This window comes from Crocodylus siamensis, chromosome 3, assembly GCF_052110815.1.
Source record: "Crocodylus siamensis isolate JL-2025a chromosome 3, ASM5211081v1, whole genome shotgun sequence".
Lineage (NCBI taxonomy): Eukaryota > Metazoa > Chordata > Crocodylia > Crocodylidae > Crocodylus > Crocodylus siamensis.
Window position 1 is genome coordinate 79254090 of NC_143397.1, and position 16754 is coordinate 79270843.

The following is a 16754-nucleotide window of genomic DNA, read 5'->3' on the forward strand; positions in this document are numbered from 1 at the left end:
CTATTCAGTGGCAGGCAGTAAATTGACATCAGTACCAGAAGGACTGCAGTAAAAACTTCCATAAAACTTTGTCAATAAATTTTGCTTAAATATTTATCCTTTCCTTGGGGTCTTAAAGTAGCAGTTATAACAATTTTCTGTAGAGCATCCCCATGTTAAAAAATGACAGTGAGTGTTGGCTTAGAAATGGTATTCTAAAGGTTTGCTTTTAGGGAATTGGCTTATATACACATACACACACATACATTTCTAAGCTAACACCCACTGTCATTTTTTAATGTGGGGATGCTGATACACGTGCCACTCGGGCACTTTTAATTAGCTTGGCTCTCAGAGCTGCACTAAATAAGGAGCCCTCTGCCTCCCAGAATGCATCTATAAACGCCCATAAAGAGGTCTTTTTTAGAAGCATGAGCACATTATATATATATTAGAATGGCTTAAGATGGGCAGCAGGTGTTAACTGACTTGCTAAAAAGCTTGGATCTCACAGTCATACAAAATCACAGCGTTGGAAGCAGACAGGCTGTCTAACAAAACAAGGCCAAAAAGACACATAGTCCACAAAACAGTCTGGGAACTGGAAGCATATACCATACTGTCCCTTAACATGAGATAAAGTGACACCGGCTGCAAGACCCCAGAGCAGCAGGGGAGGCCTGAGTCCCAGTTTTGTGGGAACAGACCAAGTTAGGAGAAGGCCCAGAAAGACCAAATCCGTATGTATGTATGCGATAAGCTTGGAATGTGTTGATGACATAGTTCATGGACTATGACAACCACATAGAGGAACCAACCAGAGATAGCCACAGATCAAGAGTCATTGGGAGGAAGGAGAATACAAAAGCAGAGACTTGAGAGTAAAAAATGTGCCCCCTTCCTTTGTCTCATCCCACCCAGGTTTTTTCCTCATTCCTGTCCACCAGGAAGGATCCCTTAGGCCACTATGGACAGAGGGTATACAACCAGCCCGTCTCATCAACCTTACTGGAGGGGGCATGTGGGCCTTGGCATCCCACCTCCAGGCTGCTGACATCTGACACCTGAGAGAGTGCCTCAGAGTGAAGTCTGTCTCCTGGCTAGATGTTCTTTGACTTTTATGACAGCTCTAGGATTTGGTAGATATATAGTATTGCTTGATTGTTTGTATTGCTTCTTTTCTGTTATCACTGTGTATTTATAAATTTGCCCATTATCTAATGCAAAGGTCACGGACAGTATGAAGGTGGGTTCCCCTCCCCAGAACAAGGCTGCTGGGTCCTAAATCCAGAGCCAACAGTGGGGCGCTTTAAAAAACAGCCGGCCACCATTTTTCAGCACAGATACACTAATGCAAATGATGCTGAACTCTGCTAGAGTGCAGTAATTACCACACTCCAACAGACTTAATTAATTGAGATATAGGCTGGTTACTAAAGGGATGTACTCAGAGGATTGGAAAAAAGGAATGAAAATGGGCAGGGGGAAAATACAAAGTGAGAGTGTTATCACTGTGTTGTATTCTGTGGTCAATGGTCTTCACCAGCCCTACCCATGTTTCTCAGATCCTCTTCCATTGCTTTCAGCCAAACAATAATTTTTTTCCATTAATACATGTTGCTTCAGTTTGGTAGAGAGAGACAATGCCTTTAACCCCCAATACCTCAACATATATTCAAGTGAAAATATGAGGGGTGAGATGCCAGCAAAGTGATTTCTTTATGCAAACTTACCAACGTTTATTAATAGTAACCAGTCATCATTATTGTGTGTTGATATACAGTTTTCCATTATTTTGTAATGTTAGGCCTCAAAAGCTTATTATTCACGGCTCATTTTTCCAGTTCTAATAACAGCCTATAAATGCCACTGTATTTTCATTAAAAATCTCATTGTTTGGACCTCCATTTTATTGGCATTTTGTATGTGCTATACATCATAATGCACTGTATTTCATGGATATAAACAGTATTGATAGCAGCTCAGTTGCAATGAGCTGTTTAATAATTGCCTGCTAATTTGACTTTGAGAAGAAGTTCTTTGTTTTTCAAACCTGATCTGCTTCAAGATCATTAAAGCAATGATAGGCTGCTATTGAGCATTTTTTTAAAGTATCTAATTAAAAATACCACTTGAATTATTCATGCATTATGGTATTCTATGAATAATTTATGCAAAGGGGTTCATTGGCAAAACTTAATTCTGAACTTCAATGAAACCTTAAACCTTATTAAATTTTCAATGTCTTTCCAAATAATCTCCCTATGACTTTTTATATAACTACCAGTTACCAAGTATCATATATACTATCATACAAAAGATATTTAAATAGATTTGGGCTATATGTGTGGTTCATGAACAGTTAGTTATATGGTTTATTTGCTTTAGAAAGTAGGTCCAACTCATGACAATACCAGAGTCTGATCAGAGCAACATACTTTCATGATCTAACTAGGAACTGCAAAATGAGCAGATGAGCAGCAGCAGCATCTGGCAGTGTGGCATAGTTAGACAATAAGTACATTATAGTAACAACAAGGGTTTGACTTCACTAAAGATTTCAGAGTAAAGTCTGAAATTTCATCCTGAAACCCACTCTTTGTTGTCTTTGTATGGCAACAGGTTTCCCAGTCCTGAAAAGCATATGGCTACTGTAATTTTGTCAAAGGAAGAGCAAAATTATGGAGCACTGCGGAGCACTAAACAAGATGCCCTAATCTGGCAGCCAAGCATGAAGACACAGTATTGCAAGCTTCAGTGTTGTAGCACTTACTTTTAGGTAGCTGGCTCCAAGGGAAATCTGCACCCCTACTTAGGTGCCTATACTATGGATCAGGAGAGCTGGGCACTTCAAAAAGTGATTCATAATAGCTGCCACATTGTGCAGAGAACCGTCTAGGTTAGCTAATAGAGAGGACTGAGGAAAGTATCTTAAATCCACCCTCTTTCTAGAGCAAAATTTACTAACTCTGAATTGCAGGGATGCACATATCATATTGTGATTCATAGCCTAAAACTCCTTCCTGGAGTCACCTAAGTTGATGCTTTCAGGAACAGAGGAGGGGTCCTTTTTTAAGGACAATGATGTTATCCAATATTATCCAAAAACTCAGCTGTTAGAGCATTCATCCATGATACAAGTTCTATACTTGTCTGTGCCTGAGGGGATTCAGACCTACTCCCCAAGGACAAGCACTAACTACTAAACTAGAGATTAGGCTGTAGGGGAAGGCCTCCTGCCCTCTACCTCATGAAACTCTGGGACTTTGAAAAAAATCAATATTTACTGGGCCAGAGAGAAAAAGAGAGAGTGAGGACAAGGGCAAGGGAGAGCATTATTTTCTAATCCAGCGATAAGGCCCTTCTCCTGGGAGAGGGGAAACCTTGGTTCTGGTCCCTGTTCCAGGACATGTCATGCTTTTTAATTCTATAAATGCTTAATGTAATATATGAAAATTCTCCCAAGGGGAGGAAAGAGACCCTAGAAGAGCAATTCATAGGGTGCATCTACACAAAATGATTATTGAGTTGCTTAATTAGCTCCATGGTAAACATCTTGGTGTCTACATGTCCAGCCCTATTAGGCTGCAGGAAACTAATAAACACTGCAGCAGCAAAGTACTTATAAATACAAATACTATCCTGCTGAAGAGAGTTTTATTTTTTGTGTGCAGCAATACATGTGGTGACAGGGCTGGCAGGGGCATGATGGTGCTTCAGTATGGGGGGGGGTACCTACTAATTAGCTCCACACTGGAGAACCCTCATGCCCCATCTAGCTCCTCTGCAGCACGTTGAGCTGGGTTGGAGAAGTCCCAAGCTGGTTGGCTGACCCTGGGAGCCCCCTGCCATCTGGGGCTGCTCCACCCCAGCTCAGCATGTTGTAGTCCCAGGTGCATGTTCAAATGCAGCACCTGGGAACAATACACTCCAGCACAATATATGCCTGAGTTTATTGTTGCAAATTCATTGCATGTGTAGACATGCCCATAGTCTGGTGTTAGGGAAATACCCATGGGCTATGGATGCCTTCCATGTTCCAGGCAAGTGCAATAAGCACTGGGCAATACTTGGGGGACAGAGATTTTCAAAAATCCCAGTGTTTTGTCCCAATGTAAAAACAGAGATATTTGTTAACTCTAAAAAATCTCTCTGACCAGTAATCTAAACGTAAAAAGGTAAGAAACTGTACATTATGAGAACTTCTTTTGTATATGTGCGAAACAACTCTTCTAGAACTTGTAGTCAGTCATAAAGCCTGCAAAATATTCATTACAAAATTAGAAGTTTCCATCTCATCGTGATTGCTGTGATAATGTAACTGGTTTAAAAAGCACTGGCAAAAGGAGCAATAATTCTGCTAAATTTTCTTAATAAACGATTTTAAAAATTAAGCTTGAGCCTCACTCAAAATCGTGAGGGACTGATAGGAGCATGTGTTATTGTGCATACATTTGCACAAAAGTAATTTATGTCTTCACACACCGTAGATCAATAAGTGCCTGAGAAGTCTTATATTAATATCTACTTTGGGTACAGATTATCCACTGTTTCCACAAATACTCTAAGCTCATGGACATGTGCATTAAGAGCACATTTTCTGCTACTCTAAAAAATCTCGTCCCCAGTAATTTTCTAATATTGGTCTTCACCTTTAGTTGTTTCTACCTACCTTTCAGGCACCATCCAAATACAAGTTTTGAACAATTGACTATAAAGGCTAAACATCAAATCTCAAATCAGCAAAACATTATTTATAACATGACTAAAGAAAGCATTAAGGCCCCTTGGTGAGCATTTTATAATAGAAGCAAATCAGCAAGCTGAGCAAGGGTCCATTTTGTCTGTAACATTATCATTCTTTGAAAGAGTTAAGAATAAATAAAGGAAGAGAACTGGGAAATGTAGTTTACTGAGACTTCCCAAATACTTTTTGCGAAGTCATTCAAATGAGATCATTAAGGAAAATCAGCAACAACCATAGTGTTAGATTTAAGTCTTACTATGAATGCTAAACTGCTTAAAAGATAGGAGGCAAAGCATAAAAATAAATATTCAATTCTCTGAGTGAAAAAGGTTAATAGTGGGGTAGCCCAGAATCAGGGTGAGATTGATGGTACTCAGCAAATAATACAGAAAATATAATGGCATTAACTTTGTATAAATCAGCTGGTACCTCCTCACCTTGAACATTGTTGTCAGTTTGGTCAAATTATCTCAGAAGAGATATAGCTGTAACAGATACAGTTCAAAGAACGGACAAGATTAGGGGTGGATCCTATCTAAAAGATGTTTTCAAATCTGGGATTATTAATTTTTGGAAATGTGGAAGGTTAAATGAAATACAACAAAATAAAATATTGAGTGCCAAATAGTAAGTGACCTAGGAAAAGCTAATAAGATTTTCCAGAATATAAGCAAAAACAGACATTCATTGAAACTCATAGGTTATCAGTTTTAAACAGATTGAAATAAAATGTTTCTAAGGGAGGGTTAGTTCATTCAAATTAACCTTGGATATTGATTTTAATAGCTCTTTTCAGTTTTTACAGATCCTAGGTACTAACTTTTATTCCTTTCAAAGGTGGACATTGGTTATTATTCAATTAATGAGCATTTCTATGTTCCCCTCCCCACTACTTAGCAATTTTGTATTTTGCAAATGGATGCATGATAGAAATCATTTGCCTTAAAAATTAAATGTTTTTTTTTAAATTTCTCACCTCACTTATTTAGTAAATTGGGAATTGCTGTGTATATTTACAGTAGTCCCATAGCCATTTTATATGTTACTATGAAATATATGTCATACCAGGTAGTACTAGATCTTGGTCACTTCCAATGGAGAAGTCACATCCTCTCAGACATTTGAAATAGCCAACATTTCATAGTAGGATATAAGCAAGAGAAAATATATCACTGATCTATATTTATGAGATAAAAGATATATTGAGAAAATACTGCAGTGTCATTTTAATTTTAGAAATGTATCTGATTAAATCCCTCATTAATTATGAAAATATTTTTAATTTATAGGGTTTTGGGGGATATAATGAATGATTTGGTAGTTTTGCCTGAACTGAGGCAGGTTTTCTAAAATACAGACATCTGTTGACTGATTATACAAATGTGTGGTCCCATATGCATGCATATATGCAGGCTCAGGGAAGCACAGAGGAGATTGGTAAAGTGATTGTTTTAGAGTTTGCATCTGTTTCTCTGGGTGAAATTTACCTACTAAACACCTGTGCATTGATAGTTGGTAATTCCCCCATAATATGGAGGTGGATAATGATAATTTGAATTCATATAGCATGGGGGGGGGGTGTTTGGAAAAATAAAATTCTAAAGTACTTCAAAACTTTATCAATAATGTGTTTTATTACTGTATAAAATACAATCAGACTATATTGAAACAAATATCTGCACTGCAAGGAATTTTGTCATTGCTTTTTATAAGTTAATTTTGTCTCAAAAGTATTTCTACTGTACCTATCACTCTAATTCTACATAATAAAACTGTATGTGCATCCAGTCCGTCAGCTAAAAAAAATCATATAGTCAATCCAATCCAGCCAGTGCCAGAAATATTTGTGCATAATCTTTTAAAATGTTATTATCCTAAGAATTTTTATCATATGAAAACATTTCCATCCAGCATTTTTATCATATGAAAACATTTCCATATGAAGAGATATTAAAATTATTAAGATTATGTAGTTTGAAAGGGGAAGAATGAGAGGTGACATGATACAGCCAGAGCAAATAATGAATAGATCATAAAAAGTAAACCAGAGTTTCTTATGTGTCTGGTAAACTATTTGCTCTTTCTTATCATTCCACATAGAGTTGCCCTGTGAAATTAGAAGGCAGAAATGTTTAAAATGATAAAAGGATACTCTTTTTATTCACAACACAACTAATCTGTGAAAGTAAATAGAACAAAATGTTATATTACATAAGGGCTATATCAGGATTAGACAGAGACTACAGTTGTTTTTTTAATTTTATAAATTGGGAATGTATAAAGAAATACAAACCTTCATACTGCAAGGCACAACCTAATCAATAACTGTTGAAAGAGAGGAATAAATTTCCCCTGTCTCTTGGCTTTGCATAATTGTCCATTTAAAGAGTTTGGAACTTGTGTGTATACCATATGCTAGTGCCTATTTTTGCCTACAATGGAAATCTGTGTGTTCTTCGGGCTACAATTTTAAATAAAATTCACATTTATATAACTGTATATATTGTCAGATAGACTCACCAAATTCATTCATATAGCCATTTTTACCTCCTCCAGTCTTTTCTTTTCTTTTTAAAATAGCATCCTGAAAGGTTCTATTCTACAATAAAACCTTTTTAGCTATTGTTGCCAATGTCAAAAGAGCGTACATTTGGACACACTCACATTAATTGGTAGGTTTTCAGAAACACTGAATTTTGTTTCACCAATTGATACAACAGTATCTTGGCACAACAGCACAAGTCAGAATTTCTGAAACTTCCATTTTGGAAACAGCTGCTGCCAATAGTCCTTGGTCTCATGTCCACAAATGCTTTCAAATCATGGCAAACCTGAGCACAAGCAGTCAAGTCTTATTGCTTAACTAGCACCACATACTGTCATGGATTAATACATAACCTATTACCCTTTCTTATCCTTATTATTGTTCTTGTAATGATCTCAGCTGCTTTGTATAATGCAAAATTATTAAACAGGAAGTAGATATTGATCCTAGAAACACACTGTTTTAAAACTAAAAAAAAAAAGGTTGGATTTGATAGTGAAAAAAACCTGTTCAGAGCTTTGCTATTTTATACTACAAAAATTGCTTTGGCTAACAAAAGCTCCTTCGTGAATCATATGCTATGAAGTACACAGATTTGCTTGCACAAAATGTGTGCACTCATAAAAATCCTTGTTAGAGAAAGATCTCATTATGTGCAATCTTAATCCATAAAACTCAAGGAAATGCTACTGTGTAGCATTTCAGCTGGAATAAATTTTGTGTATTAGCCATACAGAAACAATTTAGGCTTGAGCCAAAAACACTATTAAGACCTCATTAACTATGAAACTCCTGCTTAGCACAGTGAAAAATACATTTTTGAAAAGCAAAGGTTACAAGGTTTTCTCAGCAGCATTTCAGCATTTCTGTTTATGCTGCCTGTACTTAATGCTCCACAAGCCTGGATTTTTGTCATGAATTAAAAAATAAAAAATAAATAAAAAAAATAAAGCTCCTATCTGGAATTATGCTATTCAAGTTATGCTAAGAGTAAGCCCAATTTTCAAATAGCGGTGGCTCAAAAGTACATAAAACCCATATACCCAAATCTGTATTCAGGCTCATTGGATTCTTCTAAATAACAATGAGCATCCACATATGTTACTTAGAAGTTTTGTAAAAGCTCTAAATTTTGGAAGCAGAGTCTGTACTGGTTGTATGAGGATTTGTTTCATCTCCTGGGAAACTAGTTTAGGGACATGTTACACTTCAGGTTGAGCTGTGGCTTTGACATTTTAATCAGTCTCTCAAAGGACAATTTTTTTTTTTTTTGCATATGAATTTCTCAGGAGGAACACTGAACTTCACCTGGGTCACCAGGTAACAGTACTGTTGTTTCCCAGCTATGTTGCCTGACCAAGCACCACTGAGCTTGGACCCTGATACAAGTTATCCAGTATGATCATAATGAACCATAATTACCCAGGACATCTTATCTATCTATCTATCTACTTACCTGCCTCAACAGAAAGACAGACAAACAGATAGATTTGTAGGAGTTTAGAGGGAAAAGGGCTAAAATAGAAGCCAAAAATTTTGTAGAGTCAAGGGGTTTTATGATATTTTTTATTGGATATCTCTGAAGAGACTGAAGAACAGGGCTGTGCGAAACACCATCATTTTGTTTCAATGTCCGTTTTGTCATTTCAAAGGGACAGTATTTTGTTTCGTCATTTTGTTTTGTTTTGAAGCACTGTCCCATTTCATTTCGTGGAAATGGTTTTTTTGTTTCAACTCGTTTTGATGTTTCACCCATAGGCTATAATGGGCAATCATGAAAATGCTTAAAACATTGTCATTTGTTGCGTGATTCAGATGCAAATTGCATGGATGATAGCTCCTTCTGAGGGCACGAAGCATGCCAAGTTTCAAGGAGCTAAGTGCAGAGGTTTCTTGGAAACTGCACCTCAAAACTTGAAAGCAAAATTTGCTGGCAGCTGCAGTGGCAGCCTCCTGTCATCTGGCAGGCAGATCCGGGGACTTACACCCCCAGGCGGACTGCCAGGCTATGCCAGACTCCTTTTGGGGGTGCAGGCCCCTGGATCTGCGTCGGATGACATGAAGCTGCTGCTGCTGCCTGGAACCAGCACTGGAGAAGACAGATGCTGCTGCTGGCCACAGGCCACAGCAGAAGCCTGCTGTCATCTAGGCACAGATCCAGGGGCCTGCACCCCCAGGAGGGCTGTGGAGCTGTTCCATACTCCTCCTATGGCTGTGGGCTCCTGGATCTGTGACCCAGATGACAGGAGACTGCCCTGTTGCCTGGGACTAGCGCTGGGAGCAGGCTGTGCCCAGCACCGGAGAAAATTGCTGCTGTCACCTGTCCCAGGCAGCAGCGGCAGCCTCCCCTCATCCAGTGAGCAGATCCAGGGGCTCACATCCCTGGGAGGAGTCTGGCACAGCCCAGCAACCCTCCTGGGGGTGTAAGCCCCCAGATCTGCATGCTAGATGACAGGAGGCTCGGGCTGTGTCAGCAGCAATTTGACCCAATAAAAGATACCTCTCACAAAATTGCTTCCTCTTGTAGTATTCCTCCTCTTAAATCCAACACTATTATACCTTTCAAAGTTCACTTATTCATGACTTCCTGGCTAGCCTGTCCTCTCCACTGCAGCCACCAGTTTTACAGCTGATCAAAGTATGATGGAGATGATCCTTCAAGAGACCTGTCCCATGCACTGTGTCACTGTATTTTAATAATTGGGCTGCTACAAATAGCTGCCTGTCTTCCTGCAGCCTTTCAGAGTCCTCTTGGATAGAGTTACCGCATAGGTTACTCCTTAGGTTCATATAACTACCACCGATTCAAAGCAGTAGAGATTCCCAAAATATTTATGATACCTCTCATACTTTTCATAGCAATGAAGGGAACTTTGTGGAGAGATGTATTTGGTAATTTACACATTCTGAATGAGAATGAGTTGACTAAGTTTGATCCTATTGCTCTAAATATATTTGAGTTCTTTGAAAAGCTTTTCTAGGAGGTCTCATTTTCAGAATGACTTCAGAAGTTAATGGTCTACAATATCTTAAAAAATGCTACATTAGCATTAACATAAATATGAACTAAAAAAAGAAAACAAAATGTTCCTTTTGACAATCAGGCTGCCTTCAGAAAAGAGATCCCCCTGTGGAAATATTTCCTAAAGCAGACTTCACAGTCAGAATACTGCTAGGTTGGCTTTCTTATTTTCAGTGCTAGTTCTTTTGTCAGATCACCTCAGGTGGTTAAAGGAGTTATGTGAGATGAACTGCCCTTGAACAGATTGTCTAGGTTAAAAATTAATCCTTCAAGACATGAATATCTTCTGATGCTAGTTTTCCTTCATAAAACATTTCCCCTAACTCCATCATAAGCCATTTTTATTTAGCTGTATCAACAAATTTGCACCCTTCCATCAATCTTCGACATGCAATGTCACACTGGTGTCTAATTGGTTTCTTTTTAACTGTATACCATAATCACAATTTTCATTGTATTCTATCAATATTCTCCATATTACTAACTGCAAGGAACACCACTGATAATGCATCAAAGTAAATTAACTACAAGTGAATTATCTAGTGAAGACAAAACTAGAAAAAATTCAAGGAATATTGTATAATATGTGGTACATATGACAGGCACAACTACCTTATAAATTGCAGGGGCCTGGCACATGTTACACTTATGGCACAATTACTATGTTAATTACACCATAACATCACTACATATTCAAATGATTTACAGCACCATAAAGTGGCAAATGAGGTGCTAAGATGCTCCACAAAATATATGGAACATGTTTGTGACTTAAATTGAACATATACCATTCCCCATTAGCAGCAGACTGGGTGTTGGCCTCAGGACTGGGACAGACCTGCTACCAATGCCAAAAATGGAACCCACATGTGGTTTTTACAGTTTTAAATGCAAGAGTGCAAGTAAACCTGCGATAAAAGAGAGGATCCCCTGTTCAATGCTGAGTTCTTAATTACACAATCGAGGGTGTGACTCCTCCCAAAATCCAGCACGGGAAAGGATATTTAATGGTGGCAGACTGCTTTCAGCAGGGTGTTCACCTACAGCCTGGTGCTATCCTACCAGTAAAGTAACTAGTACAAACCAAACAGTCTCAGTTGTTCAATGAAAACCACAGGGATAGAACATAATACTAACAGATGAGAATAATAGCAATTATATACAAGCATCGTCTTACTATGGTGAGTGGAAAATAACAGTAGGAGAGAGACATGAAATAGAACGCAGACCTTCTGTCTGCCTACTCAAAACTATGTTGCAATCTACACACACACAGGGGGCACCTACACACATGCAGGAGACTGCTCCGACACACTGTAAATCCAGCATGTCAGAGCAGGCTCAATCAAGTCTGTTGGAGTGTGGCAATTAACACACTCCAGCAGCCTTCAGCGTCATGTGTATCAGTGTCCCCACACTGAAAATCGGCAGTGTGGTACTTAGTTCAACGTGCCTCACTGCCGTTTTTTCAGCATGACGCTGATACACGTGACACTCGAGTGCTGTTAATTAGCACACTCAAACACAGCCCAGCAACATCTCTTTAGTATCTTAAAGTAGCCAAAATTCCAGGCTGGTGTCAAGCATCCTTTAGACTAATCAGGATCAAGATTATTCATTCCTGGCTTTTGAAACAATCTTATTCATTCCTAAAACCTACGCCAACTGTTACCTGGCTCACCTTAGAGAGTGCTAGCTGTATCTTTTGCATCACATAACAATGTTGCTAAGTCCCTACTGTGTATGCCTGTAACTAGAAAAATAGGTCATAACCTCACTGAAGGTAAAATATTACCTATTCTAGAACCTCCTGGAGTCCACAAAGCATGAGCAGTACTACTTTAATTATGTATAATTTAATTTATATCATTTAGAGAGTGTGTAGATGAAATGGGGGCCCTAAACTGAAGTGGTGGGTGGGTTTTTAAAAACACTGCTTCAATTTAGGGCCAAGTACCCCCCCCCAATGTCTTGCACACACCCATGCACTTACCTATGTCTCCAGTAGTGGAGAGGGGAGGGAAAGCTGCCTGGCCTCCAGAGGGGAGGGCTGGTGCTTCCCTCTGCGGCAGCGGTGGCCACCTGCAGGTGGCACCCACCCACAGGCACCTGGCTTGGGTGGTCCCAGGGTGCACCACAGCCATGGAGGGAAGCACTGGCCTTCCACACAGCTCAGGGAGGCAGGCAGGCTCGGGTGGCAGGGCAGGGAAGATCAGGCTCACCACTTTTTTTTCTTTGGTGGAGCCTGCATTCCTGGGCTGCTGCCAGGCTGCCTGCACTGGTTTCCTGCAGAGCCCAGAGCTGCATGGAGCCTGGTGCTTTGCTCTACAGCTGTAGGGCAGTAAACTAAAACTCCTTGGAGAGGGAGGTGTAGGATAAGAGGACTCAGGTGAGAGGGAAGGTGGAGTGAATGTGAGGATGAATGGAGCCCAACTGTGGGCTTGCTCCAATTCCAGACCAGGGAGTAATCCTAATCTGGATGCCATCTGTGAGGCAGGAGTGTAGGGAAAGTTTGGAGCTGCAGACAGTGCTGCCTTGGCATCGGGCTGGGAATGGGCAGCCTCCCACATTATACTACCAGTTTATGGGAACAGCAAAGTCATGACAGGTGGGACTGGGCTTACTGCCCCATTGAGACAGGTTGGTGGGCTGGCATAAGACCCAACCCGAGCATTGCTCCCTGTCATAAATGGTCTTTCAATATACTTTCACTGGAATAGTAATAACCAGGGGCTAGCTAGAAGCCATGAAGTCAATGCTTTCTACCTGAGGAATGTATCTTATACTCCATGAAAATCCCTTCAGCAAAGCTTACCCAAGAGATATGCTGAAACTTAGCATACTTGTGTTGATCCCCTTTTTGCAACACAGATTGACAACTCGAACAATGGTAGAACTGAAGTTGAGTGTGGCTTTTACAGGTGTACTGTCTACATGGAAGAGTCATATCCTATTAGAGGCCTCTGGTCTGGAGTTTTCTGGACAGTAACTAGACAGTAAATTTGATCTACTAGTTAATTCAAATTTATCAGTAAATTGAAAAGAAAGCAAAGCAATTTATGGCCAAACATAGGATGATGTCTTTTGCCCCATCCAAAGGTGAAGGTTTTTTTTTTTTACGCACGTAAGGAATAGTTTATGGTAGGGTGATATGTTAAGTGCAAATTAAAACTGACATCTTCAATGATATATAAAAGTACTTTATTGATTATATGGATGGAAAAATGAAAAATGACTACACATTCTGCACAACATTAAAGAAGGTGAAAGAGAAATATCATTGATTAATCAATTAGATTCTTAAACAACTATTCTACACAGTACAAACAACTGTTTAAATTGAAAAAAATTTTTCCTTCTTCAGATTATTTTCCTCAGGGTTTTGTTTAGAGCCTTATTCTCTTTCTTGCCCTATTCAGTAACCCTATAAATTTGTATATCTATGCAGAAGAATCATATTTACTAAGGAGTTCATGGCTGCCACACCCTACCACAAGACAAGTCTACTTACTATCTCCTTTAATCAATGTGAAGGCAGAAGGTTTGGGTCCTATGATTGCTTCAGTCTCAACTGTTTGCTACAGAAATAAAATCTGAATAGAAGAATTCAGCTGTCTGGGCTAACCCTTTAAGTGTTAAGGCTGCGAACTTCAAAAAAATACTGCTAGTGAAAATTGTGATCAATTTATTTTTCAAGAACTGGAGCCAGAACATTAGCAAGAGAATACACAGACACATGTTAGAATGCATTGATATACCAATAGGATAGAAACTTTAATATAGGAAATATAAAAAATATATACTACATATGGCAGCCTTTAAAAATATGTTACTATTTAGAAAGTTATTTGCGTAGGCATCTGCCTGATTAAGTAAAAAGCAGTAACTTTGCATGATGTCAGAGTACAATCTAAGAAATACTGAAACATGGGTTTAATTTGATGTTTTAGACATCTGTTATGATTTGGATATGGGTTGTTAAAAAGCTAGCGGGCTTTCAGAGGCCTGCTGTAGAACTGTGGAAAATTATCACTTTGTTTTAATTAGTTATCTAGAAGAACACAAAATTGTTTTCCCATTTTAAAGGAAAGGTTGGCAGACACTACGCTATAAATTTAATAAGACTAGCATTGTGAGGCTTTTATCTTCAGATGAAGTGTCCTTTTTTTAAGATCACAGCACTAATATGTGTCAAAAAGTGCATCATTACATAAGAAAAGGGTAGAGAAAGACAGCAGGAACCAGAACTCACAGATTGAATCAGCGGTGGAAAATTCAACATTTATTAAAGATCACTTGTTATACTTTCTAATGGAAGGCCACCACTAGTAGGATCCCCTCTATAAACCCTTAGTACATTGCAAGTGCAAAACTTGATTGCACATGTATGCACACATTAAAGAATCGCTAAACCAAGATTACGCTGGCTTTGCTGTTATATTTTTAACGCATTTTTCATTGAAGTGTTTTAATAAACAATTATAGTGGAATGCCCTAATGGGCTACATGTGGCCAGAAGGCCATATTTAGGGCACCCCTCAATTATTACTACCCTATCAGGGTGATTATCACTGTACAAATACTATCTTTTATTGTTGTGGATATATTTGAATAATGGAACAAAAATCCATTTTACAGTTGCTGAGGATATTTTCAATTAAAGAAAAGAAACTTTCCAAAGGGATGTTTCAGAGAGACACTCCTCATGGTTCCTAATGTTTAAAAATAATAAATCATATAACTAACTGGTGAGAAACCTTTCTTGAATTTTTATAGAAAAATTCACTCATTTGTGCACTTTTTATGTACAACTCCTGAGAAATAAGCTAACAAATTTGGTTGCCTAGGAGATCACTGAAAACAAAGGTTACTCACACATTTTAGTGGACATTTTTCTGGAAGATCATGGCTCTAAAAACAAATGTAAGCTTTAGTTGGGATATGCAAACAATTCAGTTTGTCATTCTTACAGTCTTTTGGAATTTTATATGCACAACTAAGGGCTATGATTCCTTTTTATTTACTAAGACTTGTATATGCAAAAGAGGACATTTATAGAAGATTAAGGCCCCTGGCAGATGTTAAAAAAATGGCAGAATTGAGATAGGAGGAATTTGGGGTCGCATTCAAAACATTCAGTACATTAGTGGCCCATTTGGAATGGGGCAGACAATTCTTTGTGTCCCCATCATGCCACTTCAGAGCTACCACCAGCCCAATACTGCAGATCAATCTGAGGGTGGTTGTCTCCTGGGATTAGGACTGTTCATATCCCCTACTAAGCCCTGAACTGCCCAAAGCTAGGTCTGACAGCCCTGGGGTAGGTTCAAGAACATAGACTGTTCAGACCTGGATTCAACAATCAGCTGATTGTTGGACCTGGCCCTGTACAGTACTGGGACACATTTGAATAGGACAAGTCACTTTTAAATGCTTAGTTGTCAGGGCTATGGGCTGGACACACTGTTTCTGGATGTCCTGGGCTTTAGGGCAAGGCAAAAAAGGTTACTGCGTTCACGGGTTGCTAGATTCCTGGCAGGGGGAACCCCTTGACTCCCTCCACGGGGAAACCTTGCAACCTGCTCCCGCTACAGTTCCCTCCCCATGCTAATGCTGCTAATCAGCTGCTTGTCAGGTGGCTGCTAAAATGTGAGAAGGATCAGTACAATTTGGGATATTGGGAGACCCAGCAAAGACCCATCACTCCATGTGTGACAAGCCATACAATGTAATGACAGCTTGATAGAAATGAGCAACATCTTTATAAACTGACTGAACATTTTTGTGGCTGGTTGGCCATTTTTATTGTGTCATAATTACTTTGTACATATGGCATGTCTAAATGTATTGTGCAATTGACCAATTAATTACCCAATACATGCAATATGCCAGGGGCCTAAATGTCACACAGATTAGATCTAATCCTACCACCACTGTAGTCAAAGATAAAATTCTACAGATTTATATGGAAAAAGTATTAGATCCACTGATGACAAGTATATGCTTTAAATGAAAACCAGTCATCTTTTTAGTTGGAACATTATCTAAAGAATCCTACCTGGCCAGCTTGAACACATCATTTTCTATTGTGCATATGGCATGCCCATATAAATAAGTATCTGTATTAATGTGAAAACTAATATTTTTTTTTATCCTACAGCAATGCAATACATATATGCTACTTCTATTTTTGCAGAAGTACATAGTATAATCTAACAACTTCTCACAAAAATGTCTCTTTCCAGCCTTAATCATTATTTACTGCAATAATATCACAGTCTCTTGTAGAAGACAGCAATATACTTCATCTATACACGTGCAGTGAGGCTTCTCCTAATTACACTGTAATTACAGTGCATTGGAGCAGACTCAATCAAGTCTACTGGAGTGTAGTAATTACTGCACTCCAGCAGACTCCAACTTCATGTGTATCAGCATCCCCACACTGAAAAATGGAACAA